Source organism: Trichoplusia ni, chromosome 1 (genome assembly GCF_003590095.1).
Source record: "Trichoplusia ni isolate ovarian cell line Hi5 chromosome 1, tn1, whole genome shotgun sequence".
In the NCBI taxonomy this organism is placed as follows: Eukaryota; Metazoa; Arthropoda; class Insecta; order Lepidoptera; family Noctuidae; genus Trichoplusia; species Trichoplusia ni.
The window spans coordinates 3,316,391-3,334,440 of NC_039478.1; the positions used below are offsets into that span (position 1 = coordinate 3,316,391).

At 35.1% G+C, this 18,050-nt stretch overlaps 1 long non-coding RNA gene across 1 annotated transcript in view; it reads left to right on the forward strand.

The window, feature by feature from the left end:
- The window catches only part of LOC113508555, a 34,296-nt gene extending 16,246 nt beyond the window's left edge, over positions 1-18,050 (forward strand). The window contains exon 4 of the long non-coding RNA XR_003402030.1: positions 17,260-18,050. This is a non-coding gene — a long non-coding RNA (uncharacterized LOC113508555). The remainder of the gene's footprint in view (positions 1-17,259) is intronic.

Here is an 18,050-nt window from a genome sequence, read left to right on the forward strand (position 1 = left end):
ATAAAGATGTATAAGGTGGCAAAAAGGACAGGCCCCTAAAAAGCAGAGCTGAAAACACTACTGCAGTCAGAGTTGTTTATGCAAAATACCTGTTGTTAAACAACCTCTTCTCGTTACTGCGGCTCTAGTATCTAAACGCATGAGCCGTTGAGACGCGTATCCATGGCAACAATTGAATTAAATCACCATTCAAACGCAGTATCTAAAATAAAATCTGATCTAGTCTGATATTATTTGGTTTGCTACGATTTGCAAAAGACGGTCCTCTAACCAATCCCTGTTCTTAAAATTAAACAAAATCATAGTCATTATTTCCGCTTAAACAATAAAATACAGCAAATAGTAAATAATCGAAACCCAAGTTATGAGGGTTCAAAAAAACGACGAAGCGCTTCGAGAAAAGGAAGCTAGTACCCGAGCGCTTCGCTTAGCTCGTCATGGCGGCGGCACTACCGTGCCCCCAAACAGTATAAGTATCGAAGGCACATTTTTAAGTACAATTTATCTAAAACTTGGTTGTAAAAGAAACACTTGGTAGGTGGGTGATTCTCCGGAACAAAATAACACAAGTTAGCGTCATCATTATTCTCACCAACTGGTCTAAGTAACTGTAGTACTAAATTGTTTAAACTTTTAAGTCATCTATTAGTAGTCGAGTAATTTACAAAATTGGATAAAAATAATATAGAATACATCAATCTGTAGTATCGAAAGTGTGGTGAGGATAATGACGTTTTTAAACTTGTTTTAAATTTTTCCGGTTTTCAATCGAATTCTTAAAAAACTGTACATTCATTGGTACCAGGAGTTCAAAAACTCAGAAACAATAACTATCGCGTTAATATGACAACAGAGAAAAGTGGAATTGTCAATCCTCTATCCTTTTTAAAATTTCACTTAGGTATTCTCATTAAACTTAACACATCTATATAATATCCAACTATAAATTTTCAATCGACATAAAAAAAGAGAAGGACTCAATTCGTTTGTATTTTTTTACGATGTTGTTGATTCTTTTTTTATTTCAATTGAAATAGGTGTCATTTGGTCCCATAAATTTCATCAAGTTTGGCTCAGTAGTTTTTTTTTAAACGGTCGTATGTTCAGTCAGTGGAAATCAGGCTTATTTTCACAATTTCTCATACAAGGTTAGTGTATGTTGGTTCGTGGATTGTGGTACTTTACCCATTCTGCATTACGATTTAAAAATGAAACCGATGATGAACAAATGATGATTTTTCTGGAACCAAAGAAACTTCACTTTTTACGAATCTCAATGTTTTTTCCCACGAGTAAGTTAAACGTTTCAAATGCCATCTCTCTAATTTAATCGTAACAAATACCTTTCGAGGGCAGCAGAGTTTCCCTCGAGGGAGGGTCACCGTCATAGTTATCTGCAATGTTCATAGATGGCGCTAAACGCAATCTACATTAAACTAGTATGTCAGCGGTATTCGGTGCGCTTATGGTAGAGGTTTCTGTTTGTTTTCAATCTGTTTCTCATCGTCGTTATAGACTGACTGAATTTTTTTTTTGTTCTTAAATAAAAACGATTCCCGCACTAAGGAATTTAATCTTTGTGTCGAAGGGGGTTTCACAAACATACAATTCACATGCACAATGAGCCCCGGACTCAGAACAAGCATGCGTGGATCACACATACACTTGTCCTACGCGGGGATCGAACCCGCGACATGTCGCGCACAGTGGGTTTGGCGTGATGACCTCAACCATTCGGCTATCCGTGCAGTCAAATGTGCATTTGTTGGTCTTGCTTTTTTTTTATTTCCCTATATTTTTATTTCTGAAGCGTGGTTTTGATGGATTTGATATAAAAATCATGCTTAGACTTAAGTCTATTTTTGTTTTAAATCTTTGCTGTACGGTTTTTCCGAGCAGTGTTAGGATCAGGGTCCAGGCTATTGGTGGTTAGGGTGAGAGTATTTTTAACTACTTGGACGATTATATTTTAGAAAAAATATTACTTTTATGCTAAAACTTTCTAATCTAATTTGCAGCTGCATTACAATGCATTATTATCACATTAGTGCCCTTGTAAGGAATAAAAAAGTAGCAATAACAAAAAATAAATTGCGAAAATATATTTCCAGTAAATGAAAATGGGATTACTAGTTTCCTGGGAATTTAGGCACCGAAATTTTTGAAATTTCATCAAATCGTCTCCACTTCCTTTTTTCAGCGTTTATTATAAGCTGTCAAAATTGGAATAAAGTCATCGTGTTTGGTATCAAATTGACGGATTTTATTTAATTAGTGAAATCATACTTTTACGCGGATACTTGCTTAATCATGAATTACGTAAGTATCCGCGCTCTTGAGCTCAGTCAAGGCAGCAGACGCTATTTGGTTCGGTAGATAATGTGATTACTACATATGTCTACTAGGTCCATGTGTGTACTAGGTCTTTAAATCATGTGTACAAGCCAAAGGGTACTTACACCTGTTATTTTGTTTAGGATCAAGAACCTTCTTCCTAGTTAATTTGATGATGTTCGGTTTCCGATAGAGTTGCAATTTTGCATGCATACGCATATTGACGATTAACTCACAATAAAATAATGAGATGCTTCTGAAAGTAAAGATTTTTATCGTTTGATTCGTATTGACGAATAGGTAGTTTGATACCCAAAAAGCCGTTTAAACAAAAACATTTTTTATGGAATCTTGCTTTTGTTAACTGTTGATGTGTTCAAATTCTGTTCTGTTCTTATGGACATACCTACATAACGGTTCCCTACCTATGCTATTACCCCATTGACCTTGTCATGAAGCCCCTCTGACCCTTTGTGATTCTCTCACTTTTCAAAATAATATCCATTGCTCTTGGATTTTGTCACCGTTTTAAATATAGATTTTTGAAAATAAAAACTCAGTTACGTAAACAGTATTAAAAATGCCAAATTTATGAAAAAAATACGATTATGGATAGGCTGTTGGTTTGTTTCTCTGTGCTGGTGTAGGTTTAATTATATTTTTTTTTGTAAAAGCTTTCCCGAACCGGGTGGCAATGTGGGCAACAAATCTGAAGGAAACTACTACTTATAAGCATCAATAATAGCTTAAAATTAATATTTATAGAATAATGTCTTGCAGGTTTGGATAAACTGAGCTTCCACGAACAATCATATGAGTCCAATGTTGCCTACATAATTTTGTACTGGTTCCTGTCATGTATTTATTTTATAGAATATTTTGCAACAGTTTTTTTTTTTAATTACGTTCGTAACTATTCTTTCAATTATTGTATTTTATTGATACTCCTGATAATCTCTACTTTTAAATATTTTCTGAGACAATACAAAAATAGCGAAGATTGAACGTATTTAACTGGAAATCAATGTACATCTGAAATACTTAATGTTTTCAAATTGTTTTTGTTGTTGCAATTTCCGGTTGCAGCATACAGAATCCGTATTTGCGCAGTACATCAGGCGGGCGCATTAGCTCAGTTGGATAGAGTGCCGTTGTCCGGGGTTGAGACACGGAGGTCGTGGGTTCAAATCCCTCATGCGCCTGCATTTTTGTACAAAGTCTTAGTATTTTGATGAATTTTGTAAAAAACTTAGCAATAATTTAGCAAGTTTACAAAAAAATCGTAATATAATAAAAAAAAGATTTCACTTAGTTTTATAAACTCTATGAGTGTCAACTATAACCACGGATTAAGTGAACCATACTTCATAAAAGTCGCTTCTTACTTTCTCAATAATTTTGCAGTGCGTCTTCCATGTTTTTAAGGTCGACTGGTAGAGAATGCCTAAGGCATTAAGTCCGTCTCTGTACATAGGCGGATAAATAACAAAAGGCTTAATTAAAATTAAGGCTGTTTTTCTTTTCCAGTTATTACAGAAAATCCTGGATAGATTTTCAACCATTCAAAGAAATTAAAAACAATAATGCTTGTTGCTTAGACACAAAGATTGCTCATGTTTGCGTTCCACAAAAATCTATCATTGTGAAAACTACCTTGTTGCTACAATTGTTACTATCGATAATAAACTAAAGTAAACGTATCGTACGTAAAAAGTATCGAAAATAAACTAAACGACATAAACTAAAGAATAACATTTTTTAACACTGAAGTAATAATATACAAGCTTATGATATAGAATTATAGAAACTGCGCTTTTTTGTAAAAGAACCGTTCCTTCGAACTGTTGAAAATTCAAATTTTAACATTAAATACACAGATTTAAAAATTACAAAACCTGTCTATATTAAAACGTTACTGTCATCCGTACCACGTAGCGTCACATTCTTTGTTGGCAGCTACGATCGTGACCATTCAAACACAGTATTTACTTAATTCCTTATTCACTTGATCCAAAAATCTGCCCAAATTATATAGCTCTATTCACGTCTGATTTCCTGGTGTGCTTTGAGGTCGCACTGTGACCTATATAAAGCTGTACTCGTAGCACATTGACCGAAAAATATTTTAAACTGATGTAAACAATAACGTCCTACTCATTTATAGACTCCTGGTCTTTTCACGAGTGATTTCCACGTGGCTGCCACGTGGGTCCCCCAACCCCCCCTGTTACTCTTGTTTGGGATTTAAACTCCTTCATCATCATGTTATCCTAGTATGACCACAACAAATTGTCACGTGGTGGCTACCTGTTGATTCCTTTCATAACTATGGTGATATATTTCTCCATACATCATGTTTACCTTAACTATGTAAAGGTAATTCTTTAAAAAAATATTAAAAAAGGTTGCCAGTTTGCCAGGTTAAAATAAACTAATTAAAAAAGTCGTTGCATTTTTATGCCAACTTTTAATACAAATTGGAATAATCCTGAAATCAGTAGTTTTATAGTAGTAACAAGATCCTTTACACGGTCAACATTTTAAGGGTTGTTCGTTCTCTGGCACATCAGTGGACTGAGTGTTGCACGGATAGGAGATCAAAGCAGCAAACATGCACTTTTGACTGCGAGTGAGTGGCCTATGTTTTTTGAATGAATAAAGATCATATCACAAATGTCTAGGCACGTGTCAAGTCATGCTCCAATAAGAGAACTGGTTTCTTTAGATCCCTCATAACTCAAAAAATATTTCAGTTATGCCACTTAAAAAAGGAATAATGTTTTATGTTATTAATAAATTTCAGGACTGGCCATTGAATTTGGCACAACTTTAGAACCCAATTTTTTGTCTTTGAAGTAGAAAAATCAAGACTTGTGTATATCATTTTGGTTGTTGGAAGTTGGCTCTTATTTAACAGTAATGTTTGTGATGGTTCTTTTCGCTCGTTTGTCTCCATACGAACTTGATACCATTTACGTCACTTAATTTGGGTTTATTAACCAGTTCAAATAGTAATGAAATCCTGCAAGTTAAATTTAAGTCTTGTTTCGATTAATTGACTTGTCGATAGTCATGGAGCCAATCTATTACTCGAGGGAGAAGATGGGTATGAGAGTTTGACAGTGAAAGGGGAAACCTCTTCCAGTGTTGGTTTGTTAAGTTGTTCTATAATCTTTAACATACTTTTAGTATTTAGTTATTCAGACGTACAGTTTTTCTTTTGTTTCATTCTAGTCATACTTCATATGCAAAAAAATAGCTGCAAAATTATAATAACAATTACTAACATTCTACAACTTTGGCAAAAATTGAAAATGACAATATCTTTTGCACCAACCTAAGGTCACCGGGCAGAGTACGATGAATTTATTTCGTTCAACTTTGTTTATCAACAAAGTTGCAGAGCCTTCGCATTAAACTTAGTACCAGGAGCCCATAACACAAGAAGAGATCGAACGAAAATAAAGCTTCATGTCAATCTAGACTATGCTATGAAAACCTTAGGTCTAAATTCCTATGCGTAATATTATTCGATTTATTCTACGACACGTGTTCATTCGAGTGTTTTCTCCCTTTTTTATCGACGAAGAAAGCTAAGAGATATTCTTTCTAAGATTATGAATGTAAACTAACTTAATAGAATATGAAAAGTTTTGTGGATTAATTCAATGAAATATCCTGTATAGTCTGATGCCAATCTTAGTAAGCATAGTCCCGTGCTTTGGGTAATAATAATTATTTTATGCGTGAATTTCCCGGTTAGGGAGCCCGTCGAAGGGGTGGGTATCGATTGTGTCGGTTACAAGGTCATCCGCATTTATGATAGGGTCAGCTTCCATGTTAATTCACTTTTGTGTTTGCAAAATGTTGTGGATTTATTGTAAAGCATTTGACAGTAATAGAACGAAAAATTAAAATAATTTGAAATATCGAACGATGGAGGAAAATTTTACTTTCGCTTGCTCATTCATGTGTGTATTTATTACTCAGTAATTAGCAGTTGCTAAGAAAGATGATCAAAAACATCCTAAAGTAACCAGTACACCTGAGGTATGCCTACGGAGGGTTTTAAATTTTTGACAACGTGTTTGTACATCAGCAACGCGAAAAAAGATAAAGACTCCTTAAATGCGTAGGACAAATTGATCCCGTTGCCGTGGATACGCGGCACGCCGATCTATGCGTCTAGATACCAGAGCAGCATAACATGAAGAGACGTTTTTATCTTAAAAAGGCCACGTGTTAGTTCGAATGATAAATCTGTGAAATGTATAGCGTCTCCAATATTTCTTTTCAAAGATTATTCTACGAAATTAAAGACTCATGATCACTTGATAAAAATCTGACCATAACTCATTTTTTTTAATAATCTAATGGAACAGGTCTTTCATTATTTTCATGATGAAGGGAACGTAATGTCACAAACTTTTTATTATTTTATAATTTACTCCAAAAGCTTTAGTTGAGGAATTCTTGCTCTCCATTGGTAGGAACAAATATCGGGCCTATGATGGCCTAGTCTGGCCTAACATGCCCAGAACTTCATTCTTCTTTTCCATAAGTACGTCACCTCAGGTTTCAAAAGCTGGTAGTTCAAAACAAGCTGGCCACTACATAGTTAATCCTGAAGAAAATGCCGAGATTGGCTAGACGAGAACAAAAAAAGTATGCCATTCTCAGCTGGACAATGACATGCCATTCATACTCGAATGTCAAATATCGTCTCTTATTATACATGTTTATGCGTGTAAGTTTTTGTCTATGATTATAGGGTATGTGTATGTCGAATCGTGGGCTCGGCTGCCTATTTTACTTTCTGGGACAGGCTTGCTCAAATCAGTGCGGTGTTTTTGTAAAAAAATCAGCCCAGAAAAATCCTGAGTAACGTTTAACTGTTATTGGTTGGACTTTAAAAGATACAGCAAGAGAAAGCGGTGTTGAACCCTCATCCACAAATACTACCACATCTTAAGCACTTCGGGAGTATAGACATGGTCTTAGCGTGCAAAAACCCATGACACCCAAATAGTTTTCTCCAGTCCACTCCATTTTTGCCCACAGTATAAAATTATACTAAAGCGTCCAAAATTATGTTGATAAGACCACCAGAAGTTTGGAAATTATTCCTGTTTCTATAAGCTTTAGGGCCGATTTTTCAATTATTAGATAACTTCTATCTGAAGAATAAAAATGGCCGTTTGGCATATTTTCAAGTCAAACAGGTAAAAGTCTCATAGTGAGAAAAGTAAAAAGAAGGGAAACATTTTTTGTCGGGGGTGATTCGGGATCGGAACCTTTGTACGTGGCAGCCATTGCTTTTTTACAATGGTTGTCACTAGTGGGGAAATATAACAGCAGTATAATTCTCCATCCCTGTCTAACGTTAGCCGAGTGATGTGCATTACTATTGAAATAAAACGTGACAATTATATGTTTGGCTATTCTACTCAATTCTCTTACCACCCAAAGCGGTTTAAATTGGTTTTCCCATTACTGATTTTGCGTTTCAACACTGTATCGGTAGTCATAGTAACGCAATAGATAGTAGCCGGTGTTTCTGCTTGCCTGGTAGCAATGCATTTTTGTGTAAATTTTTTACCCTTCCCTTCCCATGATAATTTCTGGTTTTTGCTCGCGGCTTCTGCCTCTTCAAAGTATATTCTCCTCGATCAACTATGAAGTTAAAATTATGTTAAATTTATTTTTCCAATGATAAAGCTGTTTCTTGTTTTTTACTTGGCAACTACATAGACAATTGAAAAATACCCGTCGATCCTGTTTTGTCCCCTCTTTTCAAGCAGGTGTCTTCAACATTTTGTGGAATGCCGTCTATAAGGTTCATGAAATTAATCATTACGGCCTGATAAAATTTTACAAAAACATTTTATTTTTGGATATGTATATAATGACCGAAAACTAAAATTCCCTAATCCCCTACTAACCGTATCGCTTTGTCTTTTAACCCTCCACTTGAATTCCTCATTCCTTTTTCTTTGTCTTTGCAGAACCCACCCCACCTTTGCATCTCTATTTAATCAGTTTCAAGTCTATTCGGTTATTGGTTCTAAATGTCAATTATTAATTAAATAATGTTAATTATTAAATATATGGCCATTTTTGTAAACATTTTTTTACTTTTATTTTGTGTTTCTTTTTCTTGTTTCATGTGTTTTTCAGGCATCTTCTTGAAAATTAATCTTCTTGAACCGGGCGGCGGTACCGGTAAAATCCAGACTGATAAAGATGTTTAAATACTAGGGCATCATAACCATCTGGAGCTTAAATGCATACCGCCTAGCAGATTTACCTAAACTAAACTTTTCACCCTCAGTTTTAAAGTTCAATGTTGGATGCATAATGTCGATCGAACTTTGATCGACCTCCCCGTTTGAAAATTACTTCTGGAATATTCTTAAAATATATATATACATTATATAATTTCTTAAAATAAAATAAGTCTCTACGAGTTAACTAATTGGTTAAATAATTTTTGATAACTTATTTCATGTAAACCTTAAAAATATAAAATATCCTAGAAAAAATGCAAAATAAATAGTATGGAACGCCATTACCTGTACTGATGTTTGGTTAAAGTGCTAAATTTTTTCGGATAAACAATTGCAACTTCCGGATGCAGGATAGAGAATGCGTATTTACGCAATACATCAGGCAGACGCATTAGCTCAAACGGATGGAGCGCCGTTGTCCGGGGTTGAGACACGGAGGTCGTGGGTTCAAATCCCACATGCGTCTGCACTTTTGCTGAAACTTTTGAGTATTTTGAAAAAATCTGTGAAAATCTTACAACATAATTCAACAATGTAAAAATTAACGAAAGGTATTCCTTTTTTCATGGAGGTTACGTCATTCTGCTTTATTACTTCCCTAATAATAATTAAAGCTATTAATATAATATTGCATAATATAATTGAAAATTGTAGACCTAAATACAATGTAGCGTCCCGATTTTCTTCGGGATCATTAAAGCGGTTTCTTATTGAATTCTTTCTGATTGTATTGGTATAAGGAAATGTGCTAATTTTTTTTACACAAACATTATTGTGTCCGCGAGAAAAATATTCATGAGAATTAAAATTGACACAACACAACAACATATACTTTGTAATTTACGGCGACCTGTCACATTTTAGGCGCGATTTTGAACAATAATCACACCGAATGTTAATACTGAACGATACCTGCATTGTTTCTTACTTCTAACGGAAAATATAGTGAATGGTTAAGAATTATTAAAAAAAATATCTTCGTCTAAAACCAGAGCTGAATTAGGTGTTACTAATTTGACGTTGCATCAATAGCCTAGTTCGTAGTATCCAACTTACCACTTATTTTTTAACTAGCTGTGCCCGCGACTTCGTTCGCGTGGTTGTTGAGAACAAAAAAACGTCGTTTAGTTAAGAGTATATCACCTTTTTGATGATTTAGATAAGAGTCCTGACTTTGGTATAGTTCATTACGTTAATGCTTCTCTATATACTATGTTAGCGGTGAAATTACCCGGAGCATATACAAAAAGGTTGTTTGGGTTGCTAACACGTGATAGAGAAACATAGAGTTGGCCGTGTGAGAGTGGCGCTCCCGATCAGCAGACAGCCGGACTTCGCGTTCCTGGATACTCTCTTGAGAACGCAAAGTCGCGGTCCGAGTTCTTTGTGAACTTAAACGTGACTCCCTTTCGGTGAACGTTTCAGATTCACGTGAAAGAGCGATGTGCTCTCGGTTAGCAGATAACCGTGCTTCACGATCTTCTTCCGATTCCTGAGACCTACTAAGTCTCATCCTTTTCGCATTTCGGCTACGCAGCGAAAGGTTAGTTTTTTTTCTTTGAGGCATTTTCAAGGAAAATTTAAGCAATAAAAAAACCAACAACACTTATGACCGAATAGTCTACAAACTTAAAAGAACGGTGCGTCGAACAGTCTAAGTATGACAACGAATCGTCTGTTTGTGCTCGGGACTCAACGAGTTGGCTAAGTTACTGTAAAACGATTGGCACTATTGGATACAAACTACGAAGTAAATAAAATACTACTTCGTACCACAAACCAATTACCAAACGAAACCAAACAGCCAATACTTATATTTCGACCAATTTAGAACAACGATTATCTTCCAAGCAACCTAAGACCTTTTACGACACACTCGAGGACTTTTAAGACACCAAACGAAACCCAATTTGTCGAGTAAACACGGTCGACGTGATTCTCGCGCGGAATCGCTTAACACCGCGATTCAGAAAATGACGTCATTTGCACAACGCCATCTATCGGATTTGGATTTCAACTATCAACATTAGTTCTATTTTTAGTCTTAAGATGTCGTTGCAAGTACTATACTGAATTGCGTAACGTAATATTTTACTTCTTGAACTCACTAAATTAATCATATCTTTTGATAGAGTGAACCGATTTCGATGAAATAAAAACTAAGTTATACCTCAAGTTGCGTATAATTTTTGTATATAAACATTGTCTGCATTGAATTCGTAGATTTTACGTGATGCGCGCACAAACAAACATATAAACAGACAAACAGACAAAAATTTCAAAAATGATGGAAATGGGTTCTGTTACTTATCTTTTCACACGCTGGCTATTTTTTTTTTTCAATTTCTTCAATGTTCAAAAATGACTTTTCTACAGCTTTATTATATGTATATAGATATATAGATGATATTCGTTTTTACCTCAAACCTGTTTTGCCCCTTTAAATTCGGCGATTTTTTCTTAAGACTGGCGACTTAACAAACTTGGTGTTAACCTTTGTTAATGTATCCTATGCATCTAAGGAAATTACTAACTTTGATAAATGCAAGGTGAAGCTTGATTTTTGCAACGAAACTTGTTAGTAGTTGTTGTTTTAGAACTTTTCTTGTTTTATTACCTATAATTTAACAAGCTTTATTGATCCGAAATTCTGACTAAACCTCCATTCAGGTCTGATCTCCTGGTGCGACCGAAGGTCTAACATGACCTGACTGACTATCATGCCTGAAAGGACAACACATGTACCAGTTGTGTGAAGCTATCATTCTGAAAATGGCGTAAATGAATGTCCCCCTCTTTTATGGTCTCCTGGTGCTCTCATAACAAATAGCCACGTGGTTGCCCCTCAACCCGCATGCAAGCTACCTGTTGCACTTTTGCTAGCTAGGATTTAAACTGGTCACATTTTATGATATCCTGGTGCGTTCACAACAAGGTGTCACATGATAGTCACCTGTTCTCTCTTTAAGAAAACTATGGTGGTATGCAATTAATAATGTCCCCACACACTCAATCAGCAGAAAATGTTTTTCTTCCTTTTAGATGTTTCATAGCTGAACACTGTATGAGATTCTTCTGCCTTCCTAACTACCTTTTTACCACCAGACCACTAGACTTCCTTTCCCACGTTGCTCCATCGGGTTATGGAGCTTCTTCGACCTCTTTTTCTTTCCATATGACCATCAACAATGAGCTTTTTTAACCACATGTATTGAAGAAGTGGTGTCGCTCAAGTAGGAAAGAGATGTCCCGTTGTCCAAGGATATTTTACGCTAACATCACATTTCGAATGAATTCTTTGAGTTATTGGTTGCATTAATCGTTCAGGTTTTTGAAGCATACAGAAAAAAAAATCAGGTACTGCATTAATTTTATTTCCGTCTTCTTAGTGATGCCGCTATTCTTCCAATCGTGTCTAGTCGTTTCACCGCTAATTCAACAATTTAGACTCTCTTTATTACACAGTTACCGTCTGCGCTGATAATAGAAAGACAATTATTTTTTTAATATTTGTTCAGTTACTTGATAGTAATGAAACAAATATTTCAAAGATTAATTTGAACCTAAGACGGCCAGGCAGTACGATTACTATCTGTCCCTGTCTGGCGTTCAATGCTAATGTGCATTTCTGGTAAAATTAGACGTGATAGTTTTTTTTTCCGGGCTCTTCACGGTTAGTGTTAACGTGATAGTTATATGTTCGGATATTCACCGTTGGTTTCTCAACCCATCGTCAGTGTTGTTTTGCATGCTGGAACGGTTGTCATAGTAACGCAACAGACAGTATTTTAGAGTATCTGCATTCCTAGTACCAATGAATTTGCGTGTAGATTTTTATAACTTTCCCAACAGAAGTTACCAAAAAATTCCAGCAATATCGGTTGTCATGGATACCTAATTCATGCGTCTAGACACCAGAGCAGCAGTAACATGAGGACATTATTATTTAACGTAGCTGAAGATAAATTCCGAAGCAACAAATCTGTTCTAGTGTTCCGCTCTTCTTGAATGAATAAAAAGGCAAAGAATTCTTAGTTTTCTAAAGTAGTTTAACGATTACTATTTTGCATTTTTTGGTACCTGTTACGACCCGAGTTTCCAATTGTTTTCAATTTGCATTTATTTATAAATGTGTTACTCAAATGATCCCTACCTGTACGGCTCTTTGACCTTGTCTTTTGTCCCCCTTTAAACACTTCTTCTTTTCTCTTTCCAAACAACTATCCATCTCTTTATATTGTGGGTTTGTTTCGCAAGTGATGTCAAAATTGTAAAAAAAAATGTCGTAATCGATAAAGTGAAAAAGAAATTTACAAGTTAGTACTCACAAACTTAAAATAATTTATGGTTACTTGTTATGGTAAAATTTGTAAATTGCAATACCCTTGATCGCACCGGGCGGCGGCACCAGCCACTACAAAGATGCCAAGTACTAGGAGCCCACAAGCAACAGAAGCTTAAAAGGCAACCCAATAATTCGAGTACCAATATTAACAGTCGTAAAAATGCATCGACCATCGCTTTAAAAGGTTCATCTTGACTTCCGTGGTGCGGGAACACTTCTGATAAGAGAACAATCGCATAAATTCGCAAATTTTGTGGATTTTTGAACTCCTTTGGGATTATAATGGCGAATGAATAGTTTTCGATGTACTTATTTAGTTATCTATTTTCTGGTTTTGGTCTTCAATTAAAACCGATTTTGAGCTGCAATTTTTGCAGTCAATTTAGCCAACTGTTTTATCTCGTTAAAAGTGATTTCAACATTATATTTAGACATTTTTCCAGGAGTCAAAATAAAAATCACGAAGACAAAGTTCTCGTGTCGCGTGAGTGAGACGAGTCAAAAAACCTGATGCAAAATTAACATTTTCAAAAGTTCAAACGGTTAGATACTCTATTATTTGTATGAAATCATTTATTTTTGTACCTCTAAGTAATGTTTGCAAATAGCCTCACAAATGTCATTTTGGCGCCCAACGTGAGGCACACACTATGAGAAATAAGTGTCTCAGATTTAGCCTCCTGTTCTTAAAATATAGGTTACAATGCGCCAAAAAGTGAATTTAATATTAAACGGAAAACAATTTTGTGAGAAATTATATTTATTGAAATTTACGACTTATGCAATCAATCTGTGCTAATGATATGATTGGAAACCGATTATATTTCAAGTACAGCTTCCGACATAAGAAAAATATACCTGAAAAAAAATAGTCAATTCTGGAAATATTTATAAATTCCTCCTATATGCATTGTAATAAGCTGATGAACATTTTTAAGAAAAACACTTAACATCATTGTATAGCGAAACATTTTACAATGTAACCACTCTCTTAAAGACGTACTAAGAACAAGCTATGGCAGTTCGCGTCAATCAAGCTTCTTGTCGATTATGTTTTCCTAGTGAAAGACGACAGGTGACCACGTGGTAAGCACGTGGTCATGACGTCATCTGCTTGCTCTTGTTTTTCCCGTTGTTAGATCAAACTTGTAGTCCAAAAATACTACTATAATACCACCTCTTTGTATCCCTGGTTTCCTGGTTCGATGTGATGTCGCTATACAGCAACATTTGTCGAGGACCCATTCTGTTTGAAACGAACTAACTCCTTTTAAACTAAGCCTTCGAAAGCCGCACACCAAATCATCCTGCTAAATCCATGGTCTCCTGGTAAGTTTCAAACAGATGCCACGTGAAAGCCACGTGACAACCTGCTGTAGCGCTACCTTGCAACCACCTGTTGGCTGAAATGTGTATACAGAAACACTAGATTCTAGTCCGTTTCTGATGTCCTGGTGCTACTCTAACAACTTGCCACGTGGTCGGCGCCTGTTGATAATATATCACAGCTTTATAGGGAGCTACCTAAAAGAGACGGATACGCTTTCATGAAACTTTGGGCCCAGATGTAAAAAGATGAAATTAGTGTCAATTGCTGGCTACTACATTAACAATTACTGAAAATTTTGCAGATTTTGGCAATCTGAGAGCCGAGATGAGAGATTTAAGAAAGAAACTCTAAAACGTCTGTGGGAAATAATACATTTACTAGACTTAACAAATTTGGTATATTGCACGGAGAAAAAATACATCGGTACAATGAATTGACAACTTTTACAACTAAGACATAATTTTAAATTAAGGCAGGGGCGATTACGTAACAATCTATACTTAACAGCCGATTTTCGAAGTGCGATTGTCATTTTTGTACATACACCGTGATTTTTTAGTCGTCTTACAAAAGCAGCCCAGTTCATGTATCCAATGACTAGAACACGTTCATGATAAAAAAATAGGTATTTATGAGATTTGAATAAATTTAAAATGCAATTTTTATTCAATATTATGATGCAATTCGTAGTTTTTTAGAAACACAGCTCTGTTGCGAGCGCGGTCCGAGCCTTGTATCAATGAGGGCGCGGACGGCGGCGATTTTCTCATTTTTAAGAGTATATTTCAGATTTCTCTTGTTTAATTTTTCTTCGTACTTATTATCTTAGTTGATGATAAAAAAAAAATAGCGCCTAGGGGTATTTTACGTCGGATACATGAACTGGGCTGCTTTTGTAAGACGACTAAAAAGTCACCGTGTATAATATATGTATTTACTAGCTGTTGTCCGCGACTCAGTCCGCGTAGGCTTCAGTTTGCAGCGTGCGATATTTCATATTTGTTCATGATTGGACTTTGACGTGACCGTCGGTAAGACAGTGCCCCGGTATTACTCAGGGTTGGAACTGCATAACTGAACCGCTAGATGGCGTTGAAACATTGTTTTTATTTTTTTTCTCTACAAAAAATATTCTCTTATTCTAATTCTATATTACCTGCAAGAAGGGATGCAAGGTATTTAAAAATGAAAATAGTTTTATTAGTATTTTTATTCATCTTCAATTATAAACAGAACGTCATCTAGGAATTGTGCAGGTGGTACTATATTTGTTTGGTATCTAGCACAATATTATTGACATAACAAGGGCGCAGCAGCCTACAGTCCGTTTGCTTACTATGCAGTTATAATATAATAATATTTTAATATCCAATTGCTAGGCCGTTCGTAGAATCTAAAATAACAAGTCGCAAGTTCAACGTTTAAGCGGGATTCTTCGTGTCTGGTAGCAAGGCAAGGGTCGTACAAAGAGAAAGATTAGAAGTCCGTAGGAAAGCCTGGGTCACGGAAAATATCAATAAAAGTATGGGAGGAACACTCAAAACGCACACGCGCTAGATAATAGAAAACGAGCTTCGAATGTCCATCAGTGTCAATGTCATATAGATTACATGTCAAGTCAGAGTTAGCACAAATTAAAAAATACAATAAGCAATCAATAAATGTGAATCGATTTATCTTAATTATGTAGATATTTAATAAGTTAAAACTCTTAATTTTAATGGATTCGATTGTCGCAGACAAACGTCGCGAGCTGTTGCCCGCGACGTTTGTCTGCGTGATTTTCAAGATGTAAAAAGCAATGAAGTTTAATAATAATGATCATCGCAAAAATGTAACGCAATATTGAAAATAAATACATTAAAAACATCATGAAATAAATAAATATATTATTATACATATTTTTTTTAATTTTAAGCTTTCTTAAATATATTCATGAGTAGTTCATGAGATAATTTGATATTTTTTGATACCTAGATATAAAAGGCTTCTGCTCATCCCCAATGTAATGAAAAGCGAGATAATTAGTAAAAAGTATGTTGACCGGACCTCTTGTTGACATTCTCTGAAAATTTTAATAAAATCTGTCCAATATGTACTTTCGAAGATCTTTCCGGACATACGTACAGACAAAAATCATATTTTCGGCTTCGGAATCGTTCGTAGACCACCCAGCAATTATTCTTTTAAGAAAATATTCAATGTACAGTTTTCACTTTTCTACAATTTAATTATTTGAATGTATATGCAGACTTATTCAATTTAATATTCTAAAACTCTCGCTATTAGTCACCATTTCATATGGGCTAAATCGTGATCACGGCTTGATAAATTAAAATTATTAAAAAACACGCGTATTAATAATTCTTGTTCCGTTTCCCCTATTAATAGGGGCAATACTTGGTTTGCTTAGTTACTTGTGTATAAAACCGTTGCTTAACCGGTGCATAAAAGTGTGAGTGAGAATTTAGGTGTGCGTGTGTGTCTGTATGTGAGAGGGGGTGAGCAGGTTGCAGTGAAACATTAAACCCTAAAGTTAATGATGTCCTGGTACTGCGAATATATTAATAGAGTTTCTTGGCACGGAGCCAAACCGTCATTGATTTTTACTAGTAAGCAGGTAAACGCAGTAGGTCAAGCATAGTTTTTTTTTATGTATCATACATAACATTATCAAAAGTCCGTACAAATTAATTTAATTATTCAACTGTGGCGTCTTTAATTGGAACACTTAAAAACAACGTGGACGTATTTTCATTTAAAACAAATAAACAGTTTTTGCTTTGCCGTGGTCACCAAAATACCAAAATCTGAAGTGCAACCCAGAGTAATTTTAGGAATTATTGAGCGCCACAGTGGCTTAACCAATTGTGATGCTAGCGATATCATGATTGCGTTACATTGATTGATTGATTGACATGAGTACTTAATAGAATTAAAATAATTGCTCTATTTCTTTTCAGGATTGCCACCAAAAATGGAAAGTCAAGTTCACACCAAGAGAAGCATCGGCTGTAGTCGCGGTCACAGAAAAGAAATGATCACAGGTAATTACAAAATCATTTATTACTTCGTCACTATCTCATTTCCTTTTAACTCAATCCAGCATCTTGTAAACAATTTTTAAGCCGTTAATAGTAAATGTAGTACTTAAGTGGGAAAAATCGTCTAGGTTTATTCAATAGCATTCGACTGTAAAAATTAAAAAGTTAAAATTCCTCACAATACTTTCCAATGGTGATCTAATATAAACAATGAGAAATAATATGAATACAACTGATTATAACAAACAAGAACTTTTATTTTTAGTTTATGCAATCTGGTGTAGATACACAAGGATTTATATGGTTTACGTTAAATTTGACTAGATAAGTAAATTAAATAAAACTGAACAACGAACGCTGCTTACGATATAAAAAGAACCTTTATTTCATCTTTGTCGAACTATTTGTGAAAGGAAAGTTCCCAAAAGTGGGCTAAAAGTTATTCATTCATAAGAAGAAAACAAAATAAAAATATTCCAATATATATTATAGATTCACACTATGATAGAAGTGATTCTTTGCACCGAATTACTAATAGCTCGGCAATAACGGCCTTTCAAAGTAACAACAAGGGTTCCAAAATAGTATGCACTTGTTATGGTACTTAGGACATTTCAAAAACAATGTACTCGTAGTACGCCAATTTGTAGCCCTCTTTGCTTTATGTGTCCCTAGTATTGAACTCGTAGTTACTATGATATCTCTGTCTT